The 17,655-nt window shown below is 38.1% G+C and overlaps 1 protein-coding gene across 1 annotated transcript in view; it reads right to left on the bottom strand.

The window, feature by feature from the left end:
- The window catches only part of LOC150108061 (actin-binding protein IPP), a 98,998-nt gene extending 98,734 nt beyond the window's left edge, over positions 1-264 (bottom strand). The window contains exon 1 of the mRNA XM_090415559.1: positions 140-264. The gene's annotated coding sequence lies outside the window, so the exon portion shown is untranslated. The remainder of the gene's footprint in view (positions 1-139) is intronic.
- Positions 265-17,655: the final 17,391 nt, after the last annotated feature.

The raw sequence follows: 17,655 nt of genomic DNA, 5'->3' as shown, positions 1-17,655 counted from the left end.
ACAACACATAATAAACGGAACACAAATACTGATTATTCTCAATTATATATATATTAAATCGCAGAATAATTTAAGAAGAAAAAATGTATTAAAAACGTGAACTGTTAAAGGTCAGCAGGACTTTCGATGGCTGAATTACCTATACGACTACTTTTAGGGAATGATGAATCTCATCGTCTGGTGAGTCCATCATCATTCTGCTTACTGGAGGCCTGAATGGCTTGAAAAAAAATTATACGTTTAGTATCTAGCGCAAGGGTGCCAGATACCTAACCTATCATCTCACAAGCCGTACTTTGTTGTATAATAGGTTTACAACCTTTGTGAATGGAGGGTGTATAAATAAATAAAAACCTTGCTATTATTTTAGGTTAGAATAACTAATTTCATCATGTACACTTTGCTGATTCATTGTTAAATAAATAAGAGCACATAAGGCAGTAATAAGCCGAAATAAGATATTAATAATTACTTCGATCAAAAAAACATAACGTCTCATCCTAATTACGTAGGACTTTTTTCAGGTGTAAGACGAAAACAATAGACAAAGAAACACTAAAAGATTTACAAAGTGATAACAATTATATAGTTATAGAAGAATTCGATTATTTAAAAAATATTTCTGGTTATGCTTTGAAAGTACCCTGTGTGTGCTTTAACGATCACGTTTAGGGATTAACTTGCCTAGACTCTCTAAAAATTAGAGTTCTAAACGTCCTCGCCTACTCCCTTTGGAGAATAAAAGTTAGCACGCACGCACACACATGCATATATTATATTATATTATATTATATTATGTTTATATATATCTGCTAATGCAGTAGCGCATTCAGGGTTTGATCTTCGGGGAGGGGAGGGGTTGTTGAGTAGACGATTTGAGAATACACACTATGAATCGCATACGACCTATGACTGATCTGCAATGATCGCTAATTCATAAACTTTGTAGACTGAGTGGAAAGTTCAATCTCCACTGGCAGCCAATAAGAGGTAGCTGGTACATGTCTATCACTAATTATAGGCAGTACAGGTGATGCGACTGGCAAACAAGTGCTGCCATCTGTTGGTACCTAACCCTAACAGGATAGGTTGCCGTCTGCAATAATGTGGGTACTACGGACGATTTTTTTGAGTTTACGGGACGAAAAACCCGAGTTTCCAGTAGAAAAAACCCACTTGCCCATGCCAGAGATCGAATAACTCGTGAACAGGTTGAAGATAATCTTAGAAAAACTTTCTCCAGTCGGCGACTAGACTTGAACTTATACCTACGGGAGGCCTAGCACAAAGGATGCAGTCTCCACTACCATCGAGAACGCAGAACGTTACTGTCTATAAGGTGAAGCATAATGCTTTTAATTCCTGCTATATGATAGATTACTGTGTAGGGAGAAATTTTTGAGCTCCATGCTCAGCCCGAATTGGGCAAGTTATAGATCCTGAAAGGGAACTAGAATGGCCTTAGGTCGTCTATATTTGCATAATTCCGATGCATCATAATTTGCTGCTTGTTAGACTAATTCATTTGGATGTGAGGATGATTTTGAGAAGTACTTTACTGCGAGAGATTGCTGGAAAGAGTAGATATAAGGGATATTTGTGTCTCGATGAAGTTGAACATTTTTAATGTACCACGGTGCATTTAAGATCATGTGTAAGCAAGCATTTGTTTTGCAATCTTTGCAGTTTAAGGGTATTTGAGCTTGAAGTATGGCTCCAGGCAGGGGACGCATAAGTGATAATGGGACGAATCATCAACTGATAGAGGAGCAATTTGATTTTAATATCTAGTTTGCTGTTCCTATTGATAACAGGATAGAGCTGAGCAATAACTTTTGATGCCTTTGCACAAAAGGATTTTGTATGCAGGCTGAAGATTAATTTTCTATCCAGGAGTATACCGAGGTATTTGGCTTTTGTTTTCCGGGGATTTTTGATGTTAAATAGAAAGATGTCTTCTTTGGGAGATATTGAATTTTTTGTGAACAGCAGAGCACTGCTTTTTTGAGGATTTACTTTCAGTCTCCAAGTGGAGAACCAGTATTCCAGTTTCAGAAGGTTATCATGTAGTTTCTTTGTAACAAGATGCGGTTTAAGAGATCTGGCCAGTATTGCTATATCGTCGGCATAGAGGGCAATGATAGATGACATCGGTTTATGCGGGATGTCTGCCATGTAAATCGAGAAAAGTATCGGCGGCAGGAGGGATTCTTGAGGCACTCCAGCCAAGATCCGCCGCTGGGTAGACACCCCATTTAGTTTAATTTGCATGTGTCTTCCAGAAAGAAAGGGCTTTATGAGGTGGATCAGATCCAATGGAATGCCGGCTAAAATCAGCTTGTATAGGAGTCCAAAATGCCATGATTTATCGAAGGCCTTCTCTAAATCAAGAAAGACTGCTCCGGTGTATTGATGCCAGTTGAAGCTCGTGCTAATTTCAACTAGTCTATGGATTTGTTGAGTAGTGCTGTGGAGTTTGCGGAAACCAAACTGCTCTATAGGAAGGATATTTAGCTTGTTTACTGAAACTTGAATTTTGGAGAGGATGCCTTTTTCAGCGATTTTCCCAAATTGGAATGCCGCATTTAAATCTAAGCATGGCATTTATTATTGTTGTAAGATGTACAATAGCCTTTTGTAGTAGCAGTTTAATAACTTTATTAGGAATGCCGTCAGGTTCAGGAGCTTTTTTATTCTTTAAATTCTGTATGATGTGATTTCGGCTGGAGAAGTAGGTGAGAGTTAGCTGGTACATGTATCATACATGCATTAAATTACAGTAGCAGCACAACACCTGGAAAGTTTTGTTTATTTTTTTTTCATATTCAAACAATAAAAAATAAATCACCTTAATCAGTATCATAAAACAAGCTTTGGTAAGAAGCAATGAAGAAAAAAATTATTTATTAAGAAGAAAAAAAATATTTATAAAATCCACCGCCATGTATCTGACGTGGCGGTGGATTTTATAAATATGATTGAAGTTCAAGTTATCATGTGAAGGGCTGCACTGCTTTTCTAATTTTTTAACTAGTATCGGCTTTTTTAGCATCTGAGTGAACTATGCCTAAATCCGATTTGTGAAGTGGAAGAGTTTTTTTTATTTTCGATATTTCTTAACAGTTTCCAAACGGTTTGATCGCCGAGTGAAAGGGAAGCTAATTTATCTTTCCATAGTTTGTTTCTGTGATCCTTCAGTGCATCTCTCACTGCACTATTCAACCTGTTAAGTAACTTTTTATCTTGGGGAGCCCTGGTATTAAAGTATCTCTTTCTGGCCTTATTTGTTTCCCTGATTAAGTTCATAATCTCTTCTGGAAGCCTTTTAGGCTTAGAAACAGGCATATTTGAGTTGATAGATGATAAGGCTGCATTGATTTGTTGAGTAAATTTAATGACTGCAGCATTGATTTGTTCCTTAGAGTTAATATGAGGAACAAGACCAAAGTAGTTTGAGAGGACATTGGATAATTTTTCCCAAGGTATGAATGTGTGAGGCGGTGTGTGTGGGGAGGGGGAGACAGTCCCTTCTGATTGCCTAATTGGAGCGGAATAGGGTTGTGGTCAGAGGTTAATTCGTGAAGTGAGTCCAAGTTGTACTGCAATTTGACATTTTGGAGGACAACTATGTCTAGGACGTCGGAGGAGCCAATTGGACTGAGATGAGTTGGTATTGAAGGACCAGCCACAGCTATGCAATTGGAACTTGAATAGTTAAACAGAATGCGGTTATTTTTTGTTCGTAGATTTGCTGCTCCAGGCGGGATGTTTTGCATTGAAGTCTCCAACGATGATGACCGGTCCTTTATGCCAAGGATGCATCCAGATCTGAGGTCAACAATGTTTTTGTTGGAGGGTTGTAAGCAGCAAAAGTTTTTAGGTTTCCAACTGAGTTTGTGAGGACATTAATGCCTGTGATTTCGAGGTTGGTAGTTGCAGGGTTGGTTATTGAATGATGGTTGATATAGTTTTTGATAAGGGTGGCTGTACCTCCACCTCTATACCCAAGTCTGTCGTTTCTGTAAACCTGATACATTCTGATTTTTAGGTTGTCAGCAGGCCTCATGTGAGTTTCATTGATTAGAAGTATATCTGGATTATATCTATTATTGAATTCCTGGATTTCCAACACTTTGTTTTTTATACCGTTGGCGTTCCAAGTGGTAATCCTAAGCTACTCTGGAGTGATTTTTTTCTTATGCATCACAGAGTGCAGATAATATGAATTCAGTTTGCTGTAAAAATCTTTTTGTAACACTTAGTGATGGGTTTGTGTTGCTGAAATCCTGCAGCATATTTGCAAGAGAAGAGGTGATAATAGCTAATAGATTTGAATGTGGATTAGCCAGGTTCTGGTTTTGTACTATCTGTTTGGAGCGAGTCACATCGGAATATGTTCTCGTTTGATGTTGAAGATTCAATTTCTTAAGGGGCTCAGTTAATGATGAGCGAGCACCTGTTTTCATGTTCTCACTTTTGGAGGACTGAGGAGCTTTAATTTCAGGAACTTTCGCACTAGATGACTGTTTGGATCGTTTCTTCTTTTTTTGGGGTGATGAATATACCCTCTATAATTAGCGGGGTGAGGACCGCCATAATTAGCGCACTTAGCCGATGTGGATTTTTGCTTAGTGAGTGTTTGTGAAGTGATTCTCGCCACATTTTAAGCAAATGTGGCGAGACTAAAAATGCATTTTTTCCCCCAAAGTAAGGTGTCCAAATGGTTTTGTACATAATGTATATGCCAATATAACAAATAAGGCGATAGAGTATGGAAATCATAAAGGAAGTGGAGAGAATATCACAAAAGTGGTCAGTGTTCATCAGAGTGGTCGAAATGTTTGATTCTGGATTGAATCTAGGGTGTGACAGTTTATCTACTGACTAGGCTACAACTCAGGACACAAACGTTTTAGGGCTTCAACTTTTGTCTTATAAATTTCGTGCTTCATACATTTTAGTAAATTATCCATTTCTTATTATTATTATTACATGGTATCCCATAGATTCCAAGGACTCATCGCTTGACGGTACTCTACTCCACTACGCAAAACTCACCATCGCCACTAATTAAACTTCCGACTACTAATACCACAATACCATCACAACAAACAACGCCACCTACAGCCTAATAACAACAACAGCATTTATTATTAATAATGGTAGTAGTAGTGGTAGTAGTATATGAGTACCTCCATGCAGATCAAAGACATCACATTAGACTAGGCTGACCATATTTCCTTGCGACCAAAACGGGACATTGGGATAGCAAAAATGGGACAGGGGTTATGTGATATTCTGTATTCATGAAAAAGTAAGACGATTAAAAAAGTCTTACTTTGCCCAATATGTATGGTGATAAAACGTTGGTAATTATTGCTTCTGATTTGGTATGTGCTGAAGAAAATTTTGGTTCATAAATTTTATTTATTAATGTTGACAAGCTGTCATTTGCGCGAAAACTTTGGCAGTGACGCACAGTATGATAAGCAACAAGAACTTCACTTGCTGCAATTTTATCACTTTCGGTATTACCATCATAAACGAGCCATAAACGAGCTTTTTTTTTATTTTTTTTATTTTTTTTAAACTGAAGCCAGAGTCAGCATACTTATGTTTCTGGCTATATAGATGTTGATGTTGCTTCTTCCCCATCAGCATCGGAAAAATGGACACATTACAATGTTAGCAGACCACTTTTGTTTCATCACTATACAGTTTGTTCAGTTTAATAAAATTGAATTCTTTTTGGAGATCGTCCTTAAAACTGCAGTTTCGCTTCTTTGACATTGGAAGGATAGACTTAAAATTTTAAAAAATAATACTTAAAACTTTAAAAAATAGGAAATTTAAGCCACCGGCATTGAACAACAAAGCCACCGGTTAGCATACAGACAGTGCCGGCGCTAGGGTCTTTGTCGCCCACATGCAATTTCTATCTAAGCGCCCCTGTAACGTGTGTGGTTCTTTTACGACAATAAAAATTTAAATTATTTGAAATTTATTAAATACATTTTGACAGAACAGCCACACGTTGGTTCGCTAAATGTAACGAACCGGGGGTGTTGACTAGGCAGGATAATCGTTACAAACCCGAATCAAAAAATTCTCAAAAGTTAAAGCAAATATTGATAAAGCCACTTCACTTTAATCGTTGAATATAATGATACAAGGATTATAGCCTTCTCACCGACCCGAATCGTTAACAAAATTAAAATGAATTTTAATTAAAGTTAAAATTTATTTGAACTAAAGTTTAAAAAATTCTTGCATTTTACAAGTTACTAAATTCTTAGTAACTTGTAAAAATTTCTTAATAATTTTTATAAGTGGAACTATCTTTTATGAAAATAAAAGAAACTCAAGATAGATGAGAAAATAAGAAAATAATTCAAAAATAATTAGAACATTTAATATAAGTATTCAGAGCATGTGAAGCTCAGTGGTTGTGGCGTTTGCACACCACGGCGCTTGGCCGCACGAAGGAAGACTTGGTTTCGAGTCTAGTCTCCGACTAGAGGAAATTTTTCTAAGCCTTTTTTCGACTGGTTCCCGAGTTAGTCGATTTCTGGCACGGGCAAGCAGGTTTTTCCTCCCGGAAACTTCGGTTTTTCGTCCCGTAAACTCAAGAAAATCGACCGTAGAACCCACATTATTTTCAGACATTAAATATATTGTGTTAGGGTTAGGGACCACGAGATGGCGGTACGTTTGAGCCGTCTCTCTTCACTGTGTACTGCTTAATTAGTGATAGCCTTGGGCCATCTATCTCTGATTGGTACCAGTGGAGATTGAACTGCCCACTCAGTCTCCAAAAGTTAGATAGGGCTAAATGGCCTCGCCTACTCCCCGTATACGGGAATAAAAAGGCGTTAGCTGAGCTGAATACAATCTTTACAGAATAACAGAAAATAAATTAAATTACATAAATGTACTGTACTTGAAATTTTTTAAATTACAATTTTAGAGTTATTGATTTCATATTCACAAAAGTAGAAATAATGTTCTTAACGTCTAATTCCGTGCATATATCATTTTCAATAGCTATTAACGCCAAATTAAAAGCCTTTTTTTGTGACATACTTGTTCTTAAGTAGGTTTTAATCAATTTCAACTTGGAAAAGGAACGTTCACCGCTCGCTACAGTAACAGATAAGGTTAATAGTATTCTTAAAGCAATTGAAAAGTTAGGGAAAGATAAATTATTGGACACAATAAAATTAAGAATATCGAAATGGTTTTGAATATTTAAATTATCCTTCCGAAAAATATCCCAGAAAGCACATAACTCGTCATATTGTTCTATTGCATTTTTTTATTATTATTATTACCACGGGCTACTCCAGGAGTCCTTAGACTCATCGAGGGAGGCCCTAAACATCATGTTCACGGAGCAACATTCTCACAGTATCTATCATACCTTGCCTTGAACTCGCTCACTGTCATAGCACCCACAACAGACTCTGGCAGCTTATTCCACTCATTTACCACTCTAAAAGTAAAGAACCCAGCTCTAACACCCCTGCTAACCACGCTCTTGCCCAGCTTCCATGGGTGTCCCCTAGTTCTCCCACCACCAGTCCTGATCTCAAAAATATCATCTAAATTAATCCTATAGAATCCTTTTAGCAATTTGAATGTCTCAATCATGTCTCCCCTTTTCCGCCTATCAACTAGTTTCTGCAACCCACAAATCTTCAACCTGTTCTCATATGGTTCATTCCATAGACCTGCTATCATCTTAGTCACTCGCCTCTGGATCCTCTCAACCTCCTCCCCATCAAGAAGGAACCGAGGTGACCAAATCTGGGCACAGTAGTCGAGATGAGGTCTTATCAGGGCTCAGTACAGAGGTACAATAACTTGTTTTTCTCTGCTCGTCAAGGTATTTTTCAACAACCAAGTGAGTTGATGAGCTGATTTAGCTACTTTCGCAATGTGCCCCCTAAACTTCATCTCCCTATCCACCAACACTCCCAAGTCCCTGTCCTCATCAATCTCTTGGAGTAAAGTTCCACCAATGTGGTATACTGCTGCTAATCTTTTCACTCCGAAATGCATAACCTTACATTTTGTCACATTAAATTGACATCCATTCTCCTTAGTCCAGAACTCCAATCTATCTAAGTCATCTTGCAAGACTTTGACATCTTCTGCATTCACTATCGCTCTACCCAACTTTGCATCATCAGCGAACAAATGAACTGTCCCACTTAGACCCTTCCCTATATCGTTAATGAACAGATTAAACAGCAGTGGTCCAAGAACAGAACCCTGTGGCACACCACTAGTCACAGGCCGTTTTTTGGACTCTACTCCTGAATAAACTACTCTTTGATATCTCTCCATCAACCACCCAGCTATCCATCTCACCAACCCTATATCCATTCCCATATGTTGTAGTTTACGGATTAGAATTCCATGTGGTATCCTGTCAAACGCCTTTGCCAGATCCAGCAGTATCACTGTAAACCCATTTCCCTTATCCAGTTCAGCCGTCACCTTGTTATAAAACTTGAGCAAGTTACTGAGGCATGATCTACCCTTCACAAAGCCATGCTGTCCTCTGTACAGTATCTCATTTTCATCAATCCATTCCTGTATTTTTCCCTTCACTACTTTCTCCAAGACCTTGACAACGACTCCTGATATGCTGATCGGTCGGTAATTTGCAACCATAGTCTTGGATCCTCCTTTATGCAGTGAAACTAATTTCCCCTCTTTCCACGCCTTCGGGACTAAGCCAGACCTGAGACTCACATTAAACAACATGGTCAAGGGCACTGATAATTCATTAGCCGCTTCATGCAAGACCCGTGCCGGTATACCATCCAATCCCACAGATGTATTCACATTAAGGTTCTGTAATAGACTATTCACCTCCACTTCATTCATCACAATTCCCATATAAACTAATGGTTCCTTCATTTTTTCAACGTCACCACCTGGATGATATACTTTTGCAAAGTGCGCGCTCAGTAACTCCACTATATCGACTGGTTCAGTGAACTCTTTACCATCGTCATTCCTTAAAATCATTTTGCCATGTACAGTTTTTTCCTTGCTTGCAGCATATTGAAAGAACTGTTTGGGATTCTCTTTTGCTTGCATAGCTAGTTTCCTTTCATAATCGGCTTTTGCTGTTTTTACCACACTCGTTACCCTTCTGGCCTGTACTTTATACCGTTCGTGTGCCTGCAGGTCACCCCTTTCTTTAAATTCCCTCCATAGTTGTTTCTTTTTTTGCAGCTCAAGCTTAATGGTGTTATTCATCCATTTAACCCCTCCTTGTTTCACTATTCGGACCTTAGGTATACAATCAGCCATAACCTCCTGTAAATGCTCTTTGATCATTTCCCATGCTCTTTCGACGTCCAGCCCTTGCAGTTGTACATGCGATGGCACTGATCCAAGCAATCTCCTAAGCTTGTCATACTTGCCAGCACGGTAATTCCACATATACCCTGTCTTAATCACAAATTTCACACCTTTAGCCACCTCCCAGGTCAAGACCTTATGATCACTCTCACCAATAGGTGGCAACATGGTCATATTCATTACAGTCAAATTCTCAGATACTATTACCAGGTCAAGCACTCTCACACCCCTAGTATTTTCAATTACATGCTGTTTCAGATAGTTATCCCTTAATAATTGAATAAAATCCATTTCCTTCCTCATATGTGTCCTGTCCTCCTTCCAATCAATGTTACCATAGTTGAAATCCCCCATAATAATTACCCTCCTTCCACTCATTTCATCAATTTGTTTATGCATACCATCTCCACCATCTATTCCATCACCTGGTCTATAGCAGCACCCAACTGTATATTTTATTCTGCCAGTATCAATCTCACACCAATTAGCCTCAAATGAGCTCCTTTCGCTATCCTGCAATACTTCAATTCTCCTTGGCTGCAGTTCATCAGCTATCATCAATAACACCCCTCCCCCAATTTTATTCTCTCTGTCCCTCCTAAACATACTATAACCTACACATTCTATCCCACTAACTATATCATCTTCCGTCAGCCATGTTTCACTAATGCCAATAACCTGTGGCCAGGAAGAGCCAATCAAGGCCAAAAATTCTTCCTTCTTGTTCCTAATACTCCTGGCATTAGTATACATGAATTGCAGTGTTCCCTTTGTCCCACCCCTATCTTGATGCGTTATTCTAAATATCCCATTCCCATTTTTTGTCCTTTTTGCTGGCTCAGGTACATTATATACATTTTTACACTCAACTGTCTCACTGATGTCTGGATATCCACTTCCCCCCTTCCTTGGTAGTTCTAGTTTCCCTGGTTCTGCACATACATTTTCACTTCATTCAGCAACACTTTATCCAGTCTCCGCACACCAAGTCCATTCAAATGCAGGCCATCCATCTTGTATAAGTCCTTTCGCCCATCAAACTCATTCCACACGTCCACAAATTCCACACCACACCGTCCGCATAACCTGCGCATAATATCATTTGCGATTATGGCCCTCCTTCTAAACTCCTCTCTGTCATACCGCGGTAACAGACTCACCATTCTAACTCTGTCACTCTTTTCTTTCGCTACCTTTAACAATACTTTCAAGTCCTCTCTCATAAAAAATTTATCACCTTTCAATTCATTCGTACCAGCCACAATTGTTATTTCTTTCACCCTCTGTTTTTGCACTCTAATGCTCTCACTTACATCCTTAAATTTCGCACCCGGTAAGTACGATTTAGTTACACTCCCATCTATTACTCCTCTTAATAACGAGTCACCATACAACACTCTCTCCTTCATTTCGGAAACTCGCCCACGCTGTTTATTTACGTTAGCCGAATCACTCTGGAAAGAGTTTTGCAGGTGCTCTAATTGCCGCTGCGCATCTTGTATCACTGCGCGCAGCCTAGCGATCTCACTTCCTACAAATAATTCCTCATTTTTTTTATCATTCAAACCATTTTCTCTTTCTGTATAATTGCTCTCGCTCTTTCTTAGATCACCGCTCACATTTACATCTTTATTGTCGCTGTCCTTCAAGTGAAACTCTAAATCGTCACAATTTTTTCGTAAATCTTCGTTATTAATTTGTAGTAATACAAGAAATTGAAATAATCATAATTTTTTAGTTGTTCAAAACGTTCTATTAACGAACACATTGCAACGTCTAGAAGTGTATAAAACACATTCACTCTAAATTTATCTTCTGGCGATTGTGGCGTTTCGTCATGATGCTCGTAGTCAAATTGTCGTGTCTACTTTCGTCATCGAACTTCCGTACCAGTTTTAAATTCTTGTTCTCCATCCACCTCTTTACTCAGTCCTTTTGCCGTTATTAGACCTTCTTTAAAATTTGTAACTGATCGATACTCTTGTAAGAATATTTTTAAGTTTTCGATAGATTCTAAAGCAAGTGTAATGTTCATATATTTGTCTGAGGCATTTTACTCACAGGGTTTATTCTGTTAAGTAAATCATGCTAAGTTATAAGAGAGCAAATAAATTTGTACTCCTTTATTTTAGCACATAATGTTTGTGCTTCATGCTGAGTTTCTTTATTAAAATTTTCATTATTTAAAATTTCAAAAAGTGCATCGTAAATATCTCCTAACTGATATCGTAGAGGGCGGATTTTACTTTCCCATCGCGTTTCTGATGGCTGTTTCAATGTCAATTTTTTTACGAACTTTAAAAGGATTGCCCAACGTTTGTGAGAGAATGGAAAGAAATTGTATATTTCTTGAATTATTGCAAAGAAACTAATTGTATCTGCATTCACTTTGGCTGCATCATCGTTAATGATTAAATTTAGAGTATGAGCAGCACATTGCATAAAAAGCTCTAGGATTTTTGTTCAAAAGCCAATTTTCGAGTCCATATTTTTTCCCTTTCATATTTGCCCCATTGTCATAAACTTGACCTCTCATGTCTTCAATGGGAATGTTCCATTTTTCCAGTTGTTCCATTATTGTTGCACATAAACCACGTCCTGTGGAATCTGATATATCTGCAAAACCTAAAAGGTTTTCCCTGATCTTGACAATTCCATTGTCACAGGAAACAAAGCGAATAATAACGGTCATTTTGTTCTGTTTTACTTGCATCAGGTGTGAAGTCTAAAATTATGGAATAATATTTAGATTTTCGAAGTGATAATAAAATTGCATTCCTGATTGCGTTACTTAAAGTTTCCAATGTTTCATTTTGACTGTCTTCACTCAAATAGTGTACTCTATTGTTTCGTTGTAAGACCCTTTCAACATGATTTTCCATAACGGGATCAAACTTCGCAAACAGTTCGATTAATTTTAAAAAATTGCCGTTATTCCTTTCATATAATTTATCAGATGATCCGCGAAAAGTTAATTTTGGCTACCAAGGAATTTTATAATTTCAATCAAGCATTCTAAAACACTCGTCCAATGTTCCTTTTCCGTTTCATACATGCTGTGAGTCTGGCAATCAGTGGTAGTTTTGTTTTTTAAATTTTTGTCGAGTTCCTTCCATTTTAAGAAATTTTTCATGTCAGTTAAACTAGTCTCATGTCTATGCAAAGTTGCACTTACATTTCTCCAATCGTTATAACCTTCTAGAAGACTACTTGATTCAGTAAGTACGGAATAAATGAGCCATATTCTTGGCACGAGCTCCCCGTTTTCCATTTTTCTATTATAACACGTGTCGCGAAATTTACGACCATATGTATCTCTGGGATATATTATATTTTTCTATTGAACAGGCCCCATATCAATTAAAACAACTCGTAATTTTTCATCAATATTTCCCCATTCGCTTGGATCTTCTAAATTTACAGAGACTAACAATGTGTTAGTTTCGTCGTCAACTACAACTAAATCTTTTACTGTTTTTCACATAAATCTAATGCGTCTTGTTGTCTTGTTCAATAGTACTTTCATGCAAACTGGATGATGTGTACCGTTCGTCAACTCTGATTTCTGATGTATCGAGTTGGTTACAATCTGCATCAGAATATTTTAATATTTTAACAAATTTATTAAGAGTCCCAGTTTGTTTCTTAATATCTGCTTCTTTCGCAGCATCACGCTTGCGATTTTGTGCACCGGAGAACTTTTTTTTTTAATTTTTGATTCCATTTCTATTTTATACCCACAAGAAATTATGACACAAACAGGGTAACCACATCTAGTACTTTCGTACTAGATCTAGTACTTTTTATAAATTTTTAGTGTTCTAATGAGTTGACCAACAGATCTAGTACTTTCTTCCTTCCGAATAATAATAATAACATGAGAGCTAAACATTGAGTTTAATTCTAGTAGCAAGGCTTATTCGTTGGTCAGACATAACTGGTAATTAGTTTACGGAATTAACAACGCATATAAAGTATATTAATTAAAGGTAACTTTAATGAATAACTTCTATATTTCGGCAACGTCACATTGCCATCTTCAGGAACATAAAGATATGGTATGTGCACGCAGGCACTAACACAAAGCAAATGAGGAAGAAAGCAAGAAACTAATATTGTTCCTAAAGTCCTAATGGTGCCCTCCTGGGCTGAAGTTCTCATAATGTAAGTCTCCCAAATTTGGGGTAGTTTCAATCACCCAAATTTGTTGAGGTTAGGAACATTTTTTAGAGCTACTGAAGATTCTTTGAATAATCTTTCGTATTTAAACTTGCTGCGATGAATTATTTTTGTTTTCTTCCAACGAATTTTATGGTGGGTATCTAAGGCATGGTCTGCCAGCCCAGAGCGGCTGTACTGGTGAAACCGGATGTAGTCTTGGTGTTCTGAAATCCTGATATTTGTTGTTCTGCCTGTTTGGCCAAAGTAGGACAATTTGCAGCTGCAAGGGACCTGGTATACACCAGGTAGGTCTCGGGGAAGTGGTTGGTCTTTGGTAGAGCGGATAAGGGATGCCAACTTTTTATATGGTCTGTAACAGGAAGTAAGGTCATATTTTTTGATGACATTGGTTATTTTCTCAGAGGTGCCCTGGATGTAGGGGATGGTGATAGACTTGGTGTAATGTTTATTGTGAAGGGGGGGAAGGGGGTTGTGGTTTACTGGTTTTAGTATTTTTTGGATTTTTTTGGGGTTCTAGCCATTGGCTAAGAAAGTGTTGAGGCCAATTTCTTTATGGAGACATTTGAAGAGAAAGCCTTAAACTCCGCCCCACAAAAACCCACTATTTGGCTTCGTTATGTGGATGATGTGTTTGCTATTTGGCCACATGGCTCAGACATACTCCATTCCTTCCTAACACACTTAAACAACCAACACCCCAGAGTCCAGTTCACCTTAGAAAAAGAGGAAAACAACCCCCTCCCCTTCCTAGACACTTTAATCACCCGCCAGCTTGATGGATCTTTGGTTTTCTCTGTTCACAGAAAACCCACCCATACTGTCAGATACATTCACCAGCAGTCCCCCCCCTCACAACAATATGGGGTTATAAAAACACTATATAACAGGGTAAAATTAATCTGCTCAGATGACAAGGCCCTAACTACTGAACTAAACCACATCCTCAACACTTTCTTAGCCAATGGCTAGAACCCCAAAAAAATCAAAAAATACTAAAACCAGTAAACCACAACCCCCCTCCCCCCCTCCACAATAAAGATTACACCAAGTCTATCACCATCCCCTACATCCAGGGCACCTCTGAGAAAATAACCAATATCCTCAAAAAATATGACCTTACTTCCTGTTACAGACCATATAAAAAGTTGGCATCCCTTATCTGCTTTACCAAAGACCAACCACTTCCCCTAGACCTACCTGGTATATACCAGGCCCCTTGCAGCTGCAAATTGTCCTACTTTGGCCAAACAGGCAGAACAACAAATATCAGGATTTCAGAACACCAAGACTACATCCGGTTTCACCAGTACAGCCGCTCTGGGCTGGCAGACCATGCCTTAGATACCCACCATAAAATTCGTTGGAAGAAAACAAAAATAATTAATCGCAGCAAGTTTAAATACGAAAGATTATTCAAAGAATCTTCAGCTGTTCTAAAAAGTGTTCCTAACCTCAACAAATTTGGGTGCATGAAACTACCCCAAATTTGGGAAATTTACATTATGAGAACTTCAGCCCAACTGCCAAGACTACCAAATTAGCCCACCAGAGGGCACCATTAGGAATTTAGGAACAATATTAGTTTCTTGCTTTCTTCCTCATTTGCTTTTGTTAGTGCCTGCGTGCACATACCATATCTTTATGTTCCTGAAGATGGCAATGTGACGTTGCGAAATATAGAAGTTATTCATTAAAGTTACCTTTAATTAATATACTTTATATGCGTTGTTAATTCCGTAAACTGATTACCAATTGAGTTTAATATTTTTCTCTTCTCCCACCTTTCCATATGTCACATTCTGTGACACAAGCATGATTTATTTTTTCCCCTTCCCCTCTCACACTTCGCTACCCTTCTCGCCCTCCCCCCGATCCCATACTCACGCAATCCGACTGGCATTAGCCAATGAAAATATATTCTTTGCTATTCAAACACCTCCTGCGTGTTATAAGATCACTATAGCAATGAAAACAAGTGGAAAAATTAAATATTTTAATATGAGTAACCACCTTTTATTGATGTAGAACGCAAATTGGACCCCATTGAAAAGATAAATCCAGCCGACAATGGTCAGTTTTTAGACATAGAAATGTATAGGGGACGTTATGAAGAGATTGATAGAGAACGGCAACTATTGAAGACTGTAGAAGCATTTGAAAAAAGTTTTCTTGGAATCAAGTTTTTGAAATGAAAAATGTTTTTAATAATTAAGGGGATACAAATCCCTTGTTGTTCAACTGCCAGTAAGCAAAACACTAAGATCGAGAACTACGAAGCGATGAGTTTCATATATATATGCCGAAAAACTATCGGCGAATCCAAGTGTAAATGACCACTTGGTACTACAACACCAAGGCAACTCGAAGCAAAGGTGGAGCAAGCTCCCTCACTATCTTGATATTTTCTCATAATGTAAAAACACAGCCCCTAGGGGAATGTAATACTGTAATCACATTATGAGGAGAGGTCAGCACCCATACCCGTTTCAACCTTTTTAGAGTTCTCATCAGTGAATAGGTAGACCTGGAAGATAACAAGGTTCTTAAAAGAACTGGGGGATGGACTGAGTCCTTGACTCTTTATCCCGTCATCTGAATGAAGAATATCTGTGTGGATGGGGTGTTATTGAGCTAAAATCTCTAGTCATGGCTGGGTAACGGCAATAGCCGAGCCTCAGTTAAAACGTCATTGGCTACAGCATTGCCATTCGTTACCCTGGTAGTCCTAAAAAGGACTCTTCAGATAGCAAGGTTTAAGTGGAAAGAACTTACATACCTTTACTATACGAATGCCATAAAGGTGTGTTTGTATATTATAACATAAATTGAAAGCCAAACGGCTATTTTTCTGGCATCCTTAATAATAATTAAGGGGATACAAAGGGAATATTAATGGGATGAAACCGGTCTGGGTAGTGACCTCTCCTCATAATGTGATTACAGTATTACATCCCCTAGGGGCTGTGTTTTTATATTATGAGAAAATATCAAGGATAGTGAGGGAGCTTGCTCCACCTTTGTTCGAGTTGCCTTGGTGTTGTACTACCAAGTGGTCATTTACATTTGGATTCGCCGATAGTTTTTCCGTATATATGAAACTCATAGATTCGTAGTTCTCGATCTTAGAGTTTTGCTTACTGGCAGTTGAACAACAAGGGATTTGTATCTCTTTAATTATTATTAAGGATTCCAGAAAAATAGCTGTTTGGCTTTCGAAAAATATTTTTTTTTGGAAAAGGTTTTGAAGTGAAAAATGCTGTAGGAGAACAAATGTTTCCTAATTTAACAATGTTAGTTAAAACTGTACTGTGCCTTCCTCATTCATCAGTATCAACTGAAAGAAAATTTTCAGCAGGGAAAATAAATAAGAATAAAATAAGAAATCAAGAAATAAGCCTGTGTAGCTCAGTGGATGTGGCGTTTGCACACCACCGCGCTTGGCCGCACGAAGGAAGTCTTGGTTTCGAGTCTAATCGGCGACTAGAGGAAATTTTTCTAAGCCTTTTTTCGACCGGTTCCCGAGTTAGTCGATCTCTGGCACAGGCAAGCAGGTTTTTTCTCCCGGAAACTCGGGTTTTTCGTCCTGTAAACTCAAGAAAATCGACCGTAGAACCCACATTATTTCAGATATTAAATATATTTGTGTTAGGGTTAGAGACCACGAGATGGCGGCACATTTGAGCCGTCTCTCTTCACTGCGTACCGTTTAATTAGTGATAGCCTTGGGCCATCTGTCTCTGATTGGGTACCAGTGGAGATTGAACTGCTCACTCAGTCTCCAAAAGTTAGATAGGGCTAAATGGCCTCGCCTACTCCCGTATACGGGAATAAAAAGGCGTTAGCTGATTTTTTTTTTTTTTTATCAACTACAAACTCCCTTGATGAATGGACTCCTTTTGACAAAAGAAAAATTGAAACTTTCATCAGCTACAGATTTTACTATTTCTGAAGAGTTAATGAATTTAGCAAAATCTGCTAAAAATAATGAATAAATACTTCCAGTGTTTTTCTTGTGAATGGGCACCTTTGTATATGTAAATAACATAGTAAATAACTGAACATTTAATGTTACATTATTTTGAACACTAAAAATTA

This window comes from Typopeltis vanoorti, chromosome 3 (genome assembly GCF_054136105.1).
Source record: "Typopeltis vanoorti isolate ZY-2024b chromosome 3, IOZ_Tvanoo_1.0, whole genome shotgun sequence".
NCBI classification, from domain to species: domain Eukaryota; kingdom Metazoa; phylum Arthropoda; class Arachnida; order Uropygi; family Thelyphonidae; genus Typopeltis; species Typopeltis vanoorti.
This window is presented reverse-complemented; position numbering and strand designations above follow the sequence as displayed.